Source organism: Aulostomus chinensis, chromosome 3 (genome assembly GCF_037954235.1).
Source record: "Aulostomus chinensis isolate RoL2024-O1b breed Wild chromosome 3, RoL_Achi_v1.0, whole genome shotgun sequence".
NCBI classification, from domain to species: domain Eukaryota; kingdom Metazoa; phylum Chordata; class Actinopteri; order Syngnathiformes; family Aulostomidae; genus Aulostomus; species Aulostomus chinensis.
This window is the reverse complement of record NC_141322.1, coordinates 27270862-27287871: the sequence shown is the minus strand read 5'-3', so window position 1 is coordinate 27287871 and position 17010 is coordinate 27270862. Positions and strand designations below refer to the sequence as shown.

General features: G+C 43.7%; 1 protein-coding gene across 2 annotated transcripts in view; it reads left to right on the top strand.

Annotated features, from left to right (window-relative positions):
• The first annotated feature begins 6593 nt into the window (after positions 1 to 6593).
• The window catches only part of LOC147268454 (plexin-A2-like), an 85494-nt gene continuing 75077 nt past the window's right edge, over positions 6594 to 17010 (top strand). For both annotated transcript variants that reach the window (XR_015112152.1, XM_086200039.1), the window contains exon 1: positions 6594 to 6904. The gene's annotated coding sequence lies outside the window, so the exon portion shown is untranslated. The remainder of the gene's footprint in view (positions 6905 to 17010) is intronic.

The window sequence follows — 17010 nt, the reverse complement described above, 5'->3', positions numbered from 1 at the left end:
GAACAATGCATGAATATTCACAGCAAACGACAGGATGTCACTGTTGTGGACTCACATGATTCGTTACAGTTTGTTGACAGTGTTGGAGCTGGACGGCAGGGAGGAGTCAAAGCTTTGACTACATCCATAATATGTCATCCAATATTATTATTGGTCCTTTCATGCCATTTTTTTTTTTGGATAAGATGTACTGGATAAACCACTTGTGCCTCAACGATGTGTGACGAACTACATTAAAAAGTAAAAATTTGTGTTTAGTTTGACCTTAAATGGATATTATTGTAGTTTGTTGTGTATCTCTCTCTCTCTCTCTCTCACCCAGACATAGATGGCCGCCAACATAGATCCCAAATCTCCTTGACATTTCTGCCCATTTTAGACAGTTTTTCATCCTCGCTGTTGCAGGAGTGTTTGCTCCTGGAGAATCGTGGGGTGAGTGTGATTCTAGGCCTGCTCCATCATATTATCCTCTAGTGCAGGGGAGAGCCGTGTGTATGCAGGTTTTCCTTCCAACCAAACACTTTCGCAGGTGATTCCACTGATTAACACACCTTCAGCCACAGAAGAGTGCTAATCAGTGGAATCACCTGTGAAAGTGTTTGCATACACACGGCTCTCCATGGCACATGGTTCCCTACTCCTGCTCTATCTAGTGGGTTCAATGTGGGGCAATACAACCAGCATTGATACCCCTCGGGGGTAAATTCAGCTCAGCTGATTAAGACACCGTGGACGCAGGAGTTAAAGGCAGGCGGGAGACATCCTTCTTTAATTTTCCTAGCCTAGCCTGGTGGATGATTATTTTTCTTTCGGATGAACAATGTGTTTTCACGAATAACAGCAAAGAGACATTTTTATGAGTCTGAGCAGGAACAAGAGACAAGATAATACACAGATAATTGTTTTCCAGCACAACACTTTTTTGATGAACATCTCATTATAAAGCGGAGATGATGGATGTTAGTTGGATAAAGCCGGGCGTGTATGTGAGACTGTTTAGGCATAAGGGAGGGATACGAGGACCTCTCAAACCTATTCTTTGCACAGTGAGGTGTAACGGTTCGGAGTGAAAGGTTTTATGGCTTTCACTTGTTATTATTCTGTGTGTTATGACAGCTTGATTGGGCCTGCAGTCTTCTTTCATTGCTGTTTCATTTGCATGCATCTCCCTTTGCCTCCTACCACAGCTTGGTGTTGTTATGGTAATTTTCATGAAGTAGATTGCATCTAGCTGCCAGCTCCACTTGGGTGCTGTCTGTTAGAGAAGCCCTGAGCAAGAGCATAATAATCATAATGAATACATCAGAACAATGCAGCAGCAACATAGAATTCACACCAAACACATTAGAGCTGTTTAGTTGACCACTCTGGTAACCTAAGTGACCAAAACAGGACTGATGAAGCGGCGCGGCGATGCGTGGCCTTTGACTAAGTTCCCTTTTCGCCACTTTAAAAATGTTGTCACAGTGAAGATGACTTTTGACCTTTGGGAACTTAAAATGTCCATTTTATCATATTAGAAAAAAAAAAAAACACAATGCGTGTGTGATTATAGTGTGTACGGTGTTGCCATAGCATGTGCATGAAGTGGTGATGTCCCAGTGACCTTTTCCTTTGACCTTTTAACACCAAATTGTAATCAGTTCATTGCTGAATCCAACAGGAAATTTGTTCAAAATTCGAAATTCTCTCCCCCGACCTTCCCGTACGGACAATCTGAAAACATTTTTCAGATGTAAAAACCTCTGTGTAATTTACAAAAAAATATATTACGACATGTACATTTTTGCAGCTGTGTTGAATGATTGACCTTTGTAAAGGGATCATTTTAACCTTTCCAAGCTAAACACTGTTAACCACTTATCTCGTGATACCACTTTGTTCATGAAGAGGTGACTTAAGGTTCCGCGGCTCTGCTCTGATCCCTCGGGAGCTCATCACCCAGCAGTCGTCTGTCACGGCCTGTGCCTGAACTTATAGAGTCGGTCCCTGGGGCTCGACACCCAGCAGCGGCGGTGAGGAAATTAGGATGATACCCGAGCTGTAATGTAGCATTACACATTAGCAGCGGAGCAGACTAGCTGACTTGCAAGAGAAACTTTTGCCATGTCTTTTAGTCCCTGACCAAAGCCTGAGACCCGTGTGTGAGTGGAATTAAAACTTAACAAAGATGAAGGTCCAGATTTTTCTTTTCTCTTAAAGTTAAATGCTCTATAAGGTCTATTTTCACTCCTGTTTTCCAGGATTAGAAAGCTTCACTGTTGCCCCTCTATGGAGTTGCTTTTTTCTAGACACCGGTCTAGCGAAGCAAAGTGACTGTAACAGATATTGTCAGACTTCCACTTGGACTGAGAGCCTGACAGCCGCCTGACTCCACATCAGCCAAACACCTGCTTCACCCGCCAGAAGCGACAGCTAGTCAGCTGAGACGCCCCGCTGCCACTGCCCGGTGACCCGACTCCACTCTGGTGAATCGACAAGCTGGAGCCGCGGCGAGGACGAGATGGCAGGTCGCAGCTTGAGAGCCCGTATCAGTGCTTCCTCTAGGTCTGCTGGTGTCTGGCAACATTAAAATCTATTAGTAAATCTGTGTTACTTTAATTTAGCGCACCGTGGCTTTAATAACACTGAGTCACATCCTATCTTTCCACTATTGCCGAACAAATGGGACATTTATGGTTGGAAAATGAGCAGCAATAAGCCACAGCCCAGTACACCGGGACACGATTCAAGTTCAGTGGACACACAGGCAGAGCTTTAGTGTCATTTGCTCGGTTGGGATGTCAGAGTGGTGCCTGACAATGAAATGCATCTGGTTCTCATTCATGGGATCAGAATTTAAGAGCTTTTTTCCCCTCCCTCTAAACATAAAGGAATAGGCCAACATTTTTGGGAAATACGCTCATCGACCATCATTTTTAGCGCTAGCATGAACAAAACTAAAGCTGTGCTTAAATTTCATTGTGGAAAAAAACATACCTGGAACGACTTTGACAGCCCATCTGTCCTGTCTTGCTTTTGAGCCTCGGAAAAAAAAAAAAGAAAAAGCGGCTCCTCCTCTGTGTATATTCTGGTTCTTATCGATCAGGACCAAGGTCTTGATTTGTCCAGAAGTAATCCTCCTCCTCCTACTCCTGCTCCACATCATCAGCCTCTTTTACACCATGATGAGTAGCAGCAGTCCCTGCTGTCGACAAGATCGGTTTGGTTAACTGAAGGAGAGTAGTTCTGCGTGTGTATCTGATTGTAAAATAACAACATCTTAAAAATTTGCATTCCGTTTTGTTTGTTTGGGTTTCTCCCCCCCCCCCCACAGCGAATGTTAAACTCAACTGCAGTTCCGTGAGCGCAGGTAGAGACTCTTTTTAGATCCAACTGCCCCTCCGCTGGTGTTCACTCCAACGAAGCTAACAGGCACTCAGATTTCTGCTGGGCGTCTGGAACTTGTCTGGCACCAAAACTGATGGTTATTAAGTTTATTTTCTACAAAGCTGGTGTGTTCCTTTAATCATAACTTCCCAAATTAGTCTTAAAGGAGAGAACTGGATAAATCTTGGCACTGTAAGCAGAATCATTGGCATGAGGCAGGAAATTCCAAAATCATCAAGATATCCTTTCTTTTCTTTTTTTTCTCAACAGATATCAGGTTGAAAGCCGCCATACCGATTAATTGCCAGTTTTTGCCATCCAGGCTCTTGAAGACATGGAAGTTACAAACAATCTGAGTAGCGATGAAAAAATAAATATCAATTCCACATGCTTGTAATCATTTCAGAAGAAATATAGTTTTAATTTAGCGAAAAACAAAATTGTGCTCAGCATCGTTCATGAAGGAAGATATGCTGAAGTGTCTCCAAGAACATTCAGCAGTTACATAACTGTCTCCTTGAGATGTTCCACGTTTCAGTGGGTTATCTTTCCTCCCTCGGTCCCTTCCAGAGTCTTTAACACACACACACACACACACACACGTGCTGCTCTTAAAAGAATGACACACGAGTTTGCAGCAGCAGCTCGAAACTATTCACAACTGCCCTTGAATTAGACAGTGGTGAGTAATTCAAGCATTTTGCTGCGTTTAATAATCTATGACTCAGTTACGCTCACACATCACACCACTTCTTCAGCCAACACTGAAAAATAGCGTAATTATTATGCCATTCATACAAGCACAAGTCATCATTCCTGCTTAGCTTGGTATTTACTTGTACATCCTGTCCTCCTCGGGAACAATGGACGGGTCCTTCGCCGAAGGAGAAGACGCTGAAGACTCTCAGGGCTCGAGCACCATCGGTAGGATCTCTTCTCATTAGAGCAGCAAAAAAAACAACAACTTCTCAGTATTTGTTTCTGCACAGAGCTGCATTCATTTACAGCGATCATATATGACTGTGAGCAACACGGCCTCTCCTGATACAGGCATTTCTAAAGTTTTGGATGAACGAGTCAGACGCACTGACACTGTGACCGTTATTTTCATAGGGGATGAAAGAGAAACACGGGCGCCAGACTAAAGTAACGGTTGCATAAATTCACCTAAAAAAAAAAAACCCCAAACAAACAAAAACAAACCAATCCTTAATATTTCTCTCATGTAACACTCATCATTGATTCAGTCAGTCTTCCAAGAAAATGACTATCCAGCTCTCAATCCAATTTATCGTGTTTTAAATGCTGCAATAGTGTGAAATTCATCACATCTCCAAAACATTCACGTTCCTGTCTCTCTTTTTATATGCGCTGCAAGGGCGGGCCAAGCAAAGATGCAACTTCTCTTCAAGTAATTTGTTTCAGATAACCTTTTTTTCCCCCTTTTAAAAAGGAACTTTCCAGGAGACTTCCCTCTCATCTCTGAACTTCATCCTGGCTGGCATCAAAGATTAAGATAAATTAATCCTGCAATGACACCTAAGAGTATGAAAGCCAAAGTGGGGGAAACGCTGGGTTTTTTGTTGTTGTTTTTTTTTTGTACATTTTGGACTGAATACATCCATTAAAACAACAATTCCTCCATCTGAAATGGAGGGGAAAGCTGTGTCCTGCTGTTGCAGCGGAGCCATCAATCAGCCTTCAGTTCTCGTCAGTGGAAGGTCTTTGCTACCGACCAATAGATCTCAGTAGACACATCTACAATCTTTACAAAAAAAACAAAAACCAGAAACCGCGATGGTGTTTTTCACTCATCAAGTAAAAGAATCAATTTTTGGACTCAGTAGCAGAGTGTAGCTTGTGAAGACTTCATGGCAGGACTCGTTTGCATGGGAGTAGACAGGAAATATCTGCTGAACAACACAAAGAAGAAACAGAAGAACGCGTGTTCTAAATCACACTTTGTTTTAAAGTTACCTCAATACTGGACCACACATGAACCATACTCTAGACCGGCTTTTCAAGTGGACCCGTGGTCGCTGACCTGTGGTCGCTGACCTGTGGTCGCTGACCTGTGGTCGCTGACCTGTGGTCGCTGACCCGGGTGTGATCCAAGCTCATCAACACCTGCATCTGAAATATCTGTTCTTATTCTAAGCATCTCCATTCTTCTTTCCCCCTCACCCCTCCAGCCGTCTGTGTGTGTGTCTCCAGCCCTCTGTGAGTTTGTATGACTGTATTTGTTAGTACACCTGTAAGCTTGTGTGTTTTTGTGTTATCGTAGGTGTATCATGGGCTGATGACCACAGCACCTGAAGTGGAACCAGTGAGGGGTATACCTGCCATCTGTCCAGCCCTGGGGGAGTCTGCAGGACACCCAGACCTGCTCGTAGCCTGCCTGACATCTCCAACTCATCTCCCACCCACCAAAATACACATAATGAAGGGCAGACGGGTGGCCGGGGGGAGTTTTTTTCAGCAAAGTTCTGCTGCAGTGAGATGTGAATTTCATCTGGAACTTGCGTGAGTTCAGCAGACGCATCGCTGGTGGTCCACAAAGCCCCGTTACTGCACTGAGATCTGAACCTTTACCAGCTAACAAGCACGACGCAAGTAAAATGGTCTGATCTGCACAACAAAGACTCAGGATGACAGCTTTGTCACACATGTGTTGTAGTTGCGTTATTCCACCTACAGATGGCAGTGTTTCAAAGCAAACTTGGACTTCAGTTGCCGGCTGGATTTATCTGACACGAAGCTTGTAAAATTCAAATTTGGGATGTGTGGATGCATGCTTATATATATATATATATATATATATACATATATATATATATATATATATATATATATATATATATATATATATATATATATATTTGTTTTTAACCACAACTAAAACACATTTGTGCAAGTGGAAGTCCGTCAATTTATGAAACAAATATATAGAGGTCTAATGCCACAATGAGGACCATCAAATCGATAAAGATTCATTGGGAATGATATGAAGTACAGACAAACGCATGGGAGAGTCCGCTTTATGTCTGTGGAAAATGGATTGCAGAGCGCGCAAGTTGTGCCGGAGGATGACGCGTCAGAGAGGTTGGGTCTAAAAAAGCGCTCACTGTACGTGAGGTGCACATGAACTGATGGGATGTGTGACTTCATGTGGCACCGGCATCCACACCAAGAGAGAGAGAGAGAGAGAGAGAGAGAGAGAGAGAGAGAGAGAGAGAGAGAGAGAGAGGTGATGTGGTGGGAGCCTGTAGGAGAACACGATCAATCCCTGAATGAGGGTTACTTGATAGCGGCTCCATCTCGGCGGACTGGCGGGGACATGCTCGCTGCTGTCCGGATGAGTAGAATTAATTAACCGGCAGTTTATCTCGGCGCATTTGCCCCCCTCGCACACATCCACAGACTGTCTGGCTACGACGCAGGACCTTCTTAAGAAAAAGAAAAAAAGAGGGAAAAAAAAACCCAGCGAAACACGCGTACCGGCGCTTCTCATGAATGAGTCTCCTCTTATTTCAAGGTGAGTAGTCTACAGTATCAGTCACTGTTGGTGGCGGAGCCGCAGCCCCGTGGTGCTGCACAGCGGAGCGAGGCGAGGTAAAGTTGGGTAGCAGTTGGTGGACCTGGGAGCCAGTGAGGAGACTCTCCAAGTGCAGCGAGGCTGTTAGAATAGGGATCAGTCATTTTACAATGATGTGTGTCTCCTCTGATCACCTGTAATAAGGAGCAGATGAGGAGTGATGCTCAGGAGACAGGTTACACGCTCCAGCCTCAGCACCAGTCCGAGAGCAGCAGCAGCAGCAGCAGCAGCAGCAGGTTTGGTGCAAATGAATGCATTATCTCAGGGATGGATTCAATCTTCCTCCATGAAGATCTTGTCAGTTCTTCTGGGCAGAGCACGGCATCGTCTTGAGAATAACAGAGTGACAGAGTGTTTAGTCCTGCACTGCTGCCCTGCATCCTGGCAGCTGGGGCAGAGCAGGAGCCACTGGGATGGTGATAAAGCTGAAGAGGAGCAGCTCAGTCCCAGCCTGAGAGAACAACACAGATGTAGCAGAGCCAGCCTCAACAATGCTGTTGACCATCTTTGTTCAAGCCTCCTCCTGGGAGCGTATTTGGGCGGGGAGGAGGGCTGCTTGTTGGATTCACAGCTCTTTGACTCTCACCTCTCATGCAAACCAGATGAACGCTTCTTCTCTCATGCTCTCTCTGGTCCGGCTTATCTAGACGGCCAGTTGGACTAGCTTTTATTCTCCTGGCCCCTACAGAATGGGTAAAGCCTCTCATGGAGAGAGGGAGAGAAATTGGCTTCTCTCTTGGCTTGTTCATGCCAGTCATCAGCTTCGGCACTTTATCAGTTGCCTGCTAATTTTAGAATTTAAATTAATCCCCACTTTAGTTCTGTCTCTTATTCTATGCTGAGTTTGACAGCATTAATGAAACTAAGGTTTGGGTTGTGATGAGCGTTGTTTATCTCAGGAGGTTTAATGTCATGCTTAACCAATTTAAACTCTTAAACCCACACATCTGTAGTGCTCGCCGCACTGTCACCATTTGCCTCAACACAAGACGACTGAATGTCCTCCGTTTCATTTAAACAACTCAAACCTCCCTCCCCCCACCAGCCTTTTTTTTAAAAAAAAATGTTTTTTTACTTACTTTTTCATCATCGCCATCATCTGTCATTGGGACAATAGCTGATTATTAGAAGAAATTGCTCAGAATGTTATGATTCATAAGGAGTAACTGGAATATTAGTGTCTGGAAGGATAGGTTGAGTTTATTAAACATCATTTTTAGAAGTTTTATATGCAGATCTCGGAATCGCTACTGGGGGTTTGAGAGAAAATGATCTTATATATTCACACACCATTTTTCAAGTCAGATTGATTCACAGTACAGCAGATGAAAAGCAGGGCACATCCAGTGAAATGAAGCATAAAAATGAGTTTCTGTCGGATTGTTTATTGATTTCTATTTGCTGAGGGTTGTAATTCCTTCTCCTTTACCTGTTTTCTTGTAATTCTGAACATAGAGACTGTGGGTGAAATCACATTTATTTTGAGTCTCTTGACCCTGAAGGTGATGTCAGATCAGTGTAGGTGAAGTAATTTAGGACATCCGTCTCTGTCATTTTCCCCCCACGAGCCTGGAGTTAAGTGTTATCAGACTTCTACGGAGATGAATGAGCTATACTGTATCTTTGAGGGGGGAAAATGAATCAGGAGCAGTGTGAAAAACACAGCTTGTGATTGAAATGACCGCCAGTCGAATCTGTGGCATTGATTTTGGAGTCGTTTGAATATCAGGGGGAGCGATGTGGGTCAGGGGCAAAGGCGACGCTGCATTAGTACATCAGGCGAATTAGTGTATGTAACACAATTACACGGTGTGCGAGTGCACAGAAACTCAGTGCTACTATAGCTGGAGACCCCCCACCTCCTAGCCCTCCCCCCACTGCTACCCCACTGCCCACGGAGACGCTGATTAAACACGACTGTTCAGATGCTACAGCCTGAGGAGGGGGAAGAGGGAGAACCCCCAGTCTGTTTGTGTTAGTGTTTCTATATTCTGTACTGTATGTGTGTGTGTGTGTGTGTGTGTGTGTGCGTGTGTGCATTCATACAAATGTACTCAGGAAATGTTCCATCTTCGCAGTGCGTAAATTAATCTTCACGCAGACATTTATTAGTGATCCAAGCCTGGGGGTATAGGTGGATAACAGGTAGATAAAGCAGTAGCAAAGCATAAGAGGAAAAGGATGTGACAAGAGAAAGAAAAAGTCTAATGAAGATCAGGGCGCCTAGAAAGAGAGAGACAGATAGAGGTGGTGACAGTGGAGGAGTGAAACGAGAGGGAGGAGAGGTACAAGTGGAAAGTGTGCAGCTCACCTGCCAGATGGCAGGCTTGGCGCTCAGCATGCACTGATGTGTTGCAGTATGGCGTGTTGCCTCCAGATTGTCACAAGTTGTTGATGCAATAACTTTGCTGATATGTGTTTTTCCTCCGGCACTGGTGTGTGTGTCACGGTGGGAGAAAACACAACATATGATCATAAAAAGACAAAAAAAAGGTGACAAATTTGAAATGTGTCAAAAAAAAAAGGCCAGCTGAGTGATTTCACACGAGAAGATCAGTTGATATTTTACCATGAAGAGTTCTGTTACTCGAGCTAAACATATTCTCTCCCAGAGGAGAAGTCTGAGAAAATAACCTGGGTCTTGTCAGCAAGTTTACCTCAGTTTAAGATTGGAAACAGAAATTCACATCGCCAGAGTTTGAAAAACAAGCACATTGACTGCAGGGAGGCTGGAAGAAAATGTCGTCACTATGAAAGGAGTTGGATCAAGTGTTTTTGGAGCTGGACTGGACTAGAAGTCAGGATATCTCAGCCTCTTCATCAGCTGTTCATTAAAAAATGTCTCTTTTTTTTGAAATACCACGACAGGTTTGAATGTGGAACACTTGAATTGCTCATTATTAGGGAGCGAGAACAAATGTCAGACCTGCAACATTCAAGTTACCTACTTAAAGCTCTCGTGTAGTTGCACGTCGCCTGCAGACTCTACCGTTGCAGCTGTAGGGTGGACAACTTGTTTTGAAGTACAACAAAACCCTAAGAAGTGACTGGTGTCACTATCAGACTTAGATCCATTTGGTCTGATGGCATTCGGAAAATCTAAAAGAGCTGAATGGTTAAGTTATTTGGCCACATTCCAGTTAGCCGAGAGCCCACCAGAAGTAGCATGCTAGCCTTGAGTCTGTCTGGCACACAATCGGCATTGTGTGAAATCCTTTTGCAAAGGCTTGAATGTGAAGGACATTCATTTATTCATTCATTCATAAAATGTTATATTATGGCAAAAAATTGCATAAGTAAATGTTCAATAATCATGGAAAATGGCCTTTACAGTGCAAAGCAGAGCCATGGAAATTTGTGTCCTTTCACTTAAAACCTCCCTTTTCCATCAATGGCCTTTCTAATAATAGAAAACTACGTATTTGTTGTTTTCTGGAATAATATATAATCATGCCATCAACTTGCAATCTCCGCATCCATCACGGAGAAGGTGCACATGTGATTTTACTGTACCTTCTCCCATTTAAACTGTGTTCTTTTCTTAAAACTCCATCTGCACATTTGATCTGGAAGGAGATTATCACTTTTGAAGATACTCGAAGTTTATTAAAAAAAGAATGCGTTGAACAAAAGGGCATAATTAGCTTTTACCCTTGTGATTTTGAATGGCGGAGCCACTGAGAAAACCTCACAGTCAAACGCCTCCTGAGAGACACTGCAAGACCCCAAGCAGTCTGAACTGCATGTTAAAAAAGATCCAGAGCAGGAGTTAGACGACGGGGGAGCCAATTCTGGGGGTCCCTAAAATATCGACAGTCCAGTTCTAGTTTTTTTGTTTTTTTTGCCATGAATTCCTATTTTTCTGTACCTTCATCATGATGGATAATGCAAAAAAAATTAGGCCATAGTTGATGTATGATTTCTGCATGTGGGAGATTCATCACTATTTCTCATTAATAAAGATGCATGTGATTCTCTCCATCGCCGTCGATGCATAGCAGTGCAATAATATCAGTCACTGTCACCTCTCTCCTTCATTCACAAAGATAAAAAAAACACACCTTTTTCAACCTGTTTTAATGGCCACCCTGAATCCTCATTGTTTTATGCTTTATTTCTACCCACTAAAAGGTTTTGTTAAAAAGGAAACAAGAGTTTCCTTGTAAATTTGTCTTGTCTCTGTGGTCCCTTGTGTTTCCCAAAGAACTGTTAACTGAACTGTTTGTGCCCCCCAAAAAATGCAGCAATAGTTAACAAACTGGTGCAAAACACAAGTAAAGTGCCACTGGATTCTGGTAAATGCAAATACACTTGAATCCCAGCGTATTCCAGGAAGAGCAGATCAAACTGTAGGACATAAATATTCTGGGCGAAAAGTTAATTTCTTTATAATATGAAACATGAGTTCAGTAGCTGCAACAGAATATGATTAAAATTAACCATGTGCATCACTATCATAACTGCTGTCGCTCACAGGGCTGTTTAACTCCTAAATATGAGCCCATTAACATGCTTGTTAGCAAGCACGAGAACAAAACTCTCACGGGGAAACAGGTGGCGAAGGTACCAGTGAGACAGAGAAGTGAACATACAGTATGTGACACTACTATTTACCTAATTTTGGTAAAAAAAAACAACAAAAAAAAGAGGACAGTTGTGAGTAGACTCAATAATCTTTTGAAAGTCTTGTTATTCTCCTCCCTCCAACCACTAATTGTGACAGAAACATGGTCAAGTTGCACTGGGGACCAACTTCTGAGTGGCTGAGAGAAGTTTTCCCAAGTGGATTGGTAGAGCCTACAGAGAACGTGATCTTATTTCTGTGCAATAATTAGCATAAAAGATGCAGCGGCGTTGGGAGTTTAAGCACATCGAGACACTTTTAATCACAGTAAAGATGTGTTCATTCACACACATGCGCACGCACATATGATGATAAAATTGCAACCTCAATACTGGCTGTGAGATCGTAGAAACTAAAAACTCAGCATCCCCCTCATCTACTGTGTGTGTGTGTGTTTGTGTGTGTGTGGTTGCTTAGTTGGAACATCTGCAAAAAAAAAAAAAAAAATGGTCTCAATCAGGTGACCCAAATGTCCCAGAAGCCCTTGGCAATCACAAACCAGGTGGGACTGGACTTATTTAATAGACTCGGAGAATTCATTTTTAATCTGAGAATTAAAAGTTCTATCAAGAGGGGCAGGTTAAAGCGATGGGAAAATGTTCTATATTGGCAGTCGGTTCTTCAGTATTTATGTACTCTCCCTGGAAGAGCTTTTCTGTCTCAATCGCCTTCCAGTGAATTTCTTTTTCAATGAAATTCACTTGGACCACTTGGGTCCTGTACTTCTCACCAGGCTATTTCTATTTCTGAGCTTTGAGAACATTTCTAGGCATGTCAGAGACTTTGCAATTGGATAGAGTTTCAGAGTAGGTTAGATTTAGGGACAATCCGGGTCGAGCCGATGGAGACAGACTGAGATAATCTGAGCAGATGCATGTTTTTGTACAGCCTTGGGTGAGCGGCTACCATGGCCTTATTTGCAGTGCGGATTAAATGCTAAATGGGTTTTTGAGCAGCAGATACTTAAAGAGAAAGTTGTCGAATAATAAAACATGCAGCGTCTCTCCTCCTCTTTCCTGTTTCTCTGTCCTCACTCTCTGTCTATACCCGTCTCCTCTTGCTCATAGTGATTTGTCAGCAGTAGAGGTAGCAGCTGTTCCTTTTGCATTGTAATTTCTTTGATCGTAATTATTCGTGCCAGCTCCCTCCACCCTTGGCATATTCCATCCATGAAGCCATATGGGCGAAGAGGGATGAAGCTGAGGAAACACAGAGGCTTCTTTGGAATAAGTTCTTTGATTTGTGCGTGTGCAGTGGTGTGGGAATTATGGACATATGTGCTTCACAGCTACACGGGGATGTGCTGTATCTGTGTTCGATTATTTTTCTCATTCAAACCCTCGCTGGGGTCTAGTCTCTGACAAATGTAATGTATTTTTCCTGTCAGGTATCGATGATTTATTCATGTAAAAGCAATATAGCCCTGCACATCTGTAACCGAATCAGTCTGAGCAGAATTTGTTTTACGGCGACAGCAGTGTCAAGTGAAAAAGGGGAAAAAGTTCACAAACCTCAACACAATTACACCTGAGTGAGCGAACAGAAACTGAGCCAAAAACATGTTCAAGACTGAACTGCGGAACAGTAGAAAAACAGGAGAAAGTCCCTCCACTCATTTTCAGGCTGGCTCACATTTCAGCACCCTCATCCTCTATTCCGCTGTAGTGTCCTGAGATCACTCTGAGACTCGGTCAGACTCCTCCGTTGTTCTTCTTCTTGCACTTAAGAGACATTAAAGATGAGGGATGCTCGGCAGCTGATGCAGCACGTCTCACTACCGTATGTGCTGTGTGGCTCCAAAGACAACGTGGCTCACTCTGTCTTCTTCTGCGGTTGCTGAATTATAGAAGACCCTCTATTGCACCGGGGCTGTATGGGTTTTCATCACTGTGTGCTGGAGGTCACTTTGACTTTCCATTCTACGCTCATCATATATGCAACACGATGGCTTAGGCAGTTGAGAGGAGCCTGCTTGAGGTCACCATTAACCAGGGAAGACCGACAATGAGATTTATGGAGGGCTGAGGAGAGGGAAGGGAGGAGAAAGGCATGCATGGTTAAATCAGACTGTGGCAACAGTGCCCTTCATCTGGTCGCTGCTCTTAACAGCAATTTCAGATACACTACTGTATCTGCATGTATAATGCATACGCCCTGAGATAATGGCATGCATCGCTGAAAAGGCTGCTGACTGTGTTGTGTGGATGTGTTGGAATTGGTCCCCTATGTCACATTCCAGTCTGCCCTGGTCCCTTGCAGCATCCTGCGGTTATTAGGAGCAAAGCGTGCTGCAGTGACATAGCGCTATTTTACTCTTCCCAGTGGACATCCTCTGCTACTCTACCATCAAGATTAGCGGCTGGCTGGAGAGTACTAAACCCTAATATTAGTGCCGGCCAATAAACTAGACAACAAGAATGAAAAAAAAAAAAGCTATTACGGTTCATTTTAGTTAATATAAAATCATGCCTGAGCATCCAGACACACCAGAGGAGCTGCCAATATAAATTTACAGCACTCCACAAAGCTCCCAGAGAATACTAGCATCAGCAATTATTAATCCAAATACACGTTGTAAGATTTTTTCCCCCCCTGACAGAGGGAGATGTCTAGGGGAAGCACGGCTGTTTGAATTGTGCACACATAACAAAAATGATGAAAATTAACTTAAGGCGAACTGTCACACAATTTCAGTGTGTGGCATCGATGTGTAGATATCCTGTGGGTATCTGCAGTGCGAGCATCCATACACACATTATGTCTTCTGAGGCCAGACTGTGCTTCTGTGAGGGGGCTTTACGAGGCGGCGCTCATGGCCCTGGGCTGCTCCTCCACAACGTAGCCATACATAAAACACGCTAGACTGATCACAGAACACTGCTTTTTTTTTTCCGAATGAACCCCACCGGTCCCTTGTGATTCAATATGACATTCATTTAAAAGTCAGCGTTAATAAAGGCGGCATTTTCATGTCCTAATTCCCCGACTCATCAGTGTACTGTAGGTACCAGCGACAGCCCCTGGTTCTGGCTCCCTCCTCCCTCCTGCCTCTGCCACGTTTGACCTACTTCTGTCTCCACAACATTGTAAACAGATCTACTAATTGCCTTCATTTATTCATTTGGAAGTCAAGTTGTGTTGCGGCTGGCGCCCTCCCAGCTCATTCATGTGTAATGTGTACACCACTGGCCCACTCCCTCAATGACTCGTCCATGTGGATTCACAGGAAACCCCTGACCAAACTATCCCATCAGGCCATGTGAGTTAACGTACTCCTAAGTGAAAGAACTGCACAGAAACAGAAAGTGCAGCAGAGAAAACTCAATTATCAAGAAATAACTCGCAAAGTCTTTCAACTTCCATCAGCTGCTGACACAAAACCCTGCATGTTGCTGCCGTGCCAGCTTGTAATCATGAGGACAGAAGCTGTTATGACTATTGTAGTTCAGACACACATTTCCGCCCCCATGGTCTTATGCTGTTATTGCTTTGTGCAGCCTTATAAATCTGGGCCACTGAAAACAACAGCAACAAAAACTGTTTTTGTTTTTATCACCTCTGATGTCTGTGACAATGACTCTCATTGTTGACTAAGCGCGAGAGCTGAGATGTATCTTTTGACCTTTAGAAAGATCATGGCACCGTCTGTCGACAGTGCTCCTGATCTCACACAAATCTATAATCTGAAGCCTGGACAAGATAAACTTGGACTCCAGGTTGTTCATGCCGAATGCGCCCTACTAACAGAGCCACATCCCCGCGACTGCACTCTACCAGCCTTTGCTGGTGTTTAAAAACTGAGTTTCAAAATCCAATATGGCTTGATTTTGTTCGAGGATGTGGCCGACTGGTCTCACGGGTGCTCAGTGCGTCTGTTATGTGATATTAAATATTCATCCCGCCTCCTTTCTCTGACCGAGTGAGCGTTACATGGATGAATTCACCCCAAACTGACCAATGTTTGCCCATAGAAACCTTCATTCATTCATAGAAGTTCGGAAGCAAACGGACAGTGCGGATGAATTATTCAGCAGAGGAGGAGTTTTGGCCTGCTGATCTAATGACTGTCATCGCGTCACCTGATCACTTCTGACGGAGTCAACTTGACACCCATATTAATTTCTCCACTTTAAAAATAAACAGTTTCTATTGGCTCACAACAGGTAAGGGACAAAGTGAGAGTACTTTAATCTTTTGACCGTTTATTTTTCAGACAACTTTTTCCTCCCTATATTTTAACACAAAATAATCTGTACTTTATGCTGCTTAAATTTTAGAAACAGACTGGTTGCTTTATTTTTGAAGCACCACAGACTACAACAACATTTAAGATGTAAGAAGAAACTGAAACTGTTAACAGTTTTCGAGGGCAGATAATTTGTTCACTCTCCAACACACTGCAGGTGTTGGAAGGAGACCATATTGTTCTTGGGTGGTACTTTGCCTTAAAATCCTTTCAGCGTAGCTTTTGCGTTAGTTGTGTGCGACCATGCAGTTCTCAGGACGCAGGAGGAACTCAGCATAAGACCCTCAGCCACCAGCCCGACGTGGACACGCTGAGTTAATCAAATCTGACTTTTTGCTGATTCATTTTGAATGAGCAGCAATCGATGGGAAACTTGATCACTCGGCTACTCAGTGACAAACCGGTTTCTGGACCAGGCCCTTTGCTGGTTTGGCCCCCAGTCTTCATCAGTTCGCTACTTATAAAAGTGCAATCTTCACTTGAACAGAAAAAAAAAATAAAAATCACCAAAAACCTGCAGGTATGAGGTTTTCACTGGCCTCCAGGGGTATTATTCACATTAGCCAATTAGATGTTTTATGCTAAATTCACCGCTTTGTAAATTTCCTGAGAGGAAATGCTCCACGCTATCAAACCTGGCGAGCCGTGAAAATGATGCACGCAAACAGCCGAACAAAGAAATATCCCCTTTGAACATTTTGGTTCATCTCTGATGGCAGATGGGTCAAACAAACATGAGAAGGAAAGGAAAAGCCAGCCATCCCTTCTGTCCCATGAATCATGCCTTAACAGGGTGCTACAGAAGCTATGACAGCATTTCACCTCAATAAAAGCTGAACCCAAAGGATGGATTTGGTTCCACTGATCTCAATCCAGGTCAAAGGGTCGTGTTTGTGGAGTACAAGGGGCGTGCTCCTCTCTCTCCTGCACTGTGATTGGTGCCAGCCGTGAGCTTGCATCCCCAGAGGCCTCGGCAAACCATGTTCCTGAGTGTGAGTATGAATGAGTCACGTCTGGGCTGGAGCGTGTCTGAGTGGTGAGGCGGAGTATTCAGCGGGGAGGTCTGCGCAGGGCGAAGAGCTGTCTCTATAATCCAGGGTAAACACTGAGCAGCATGACTGCACGCCTTAGACGTGACCAAAGCCGGCAGAACAGAAATGGATGAAACGATGGGGC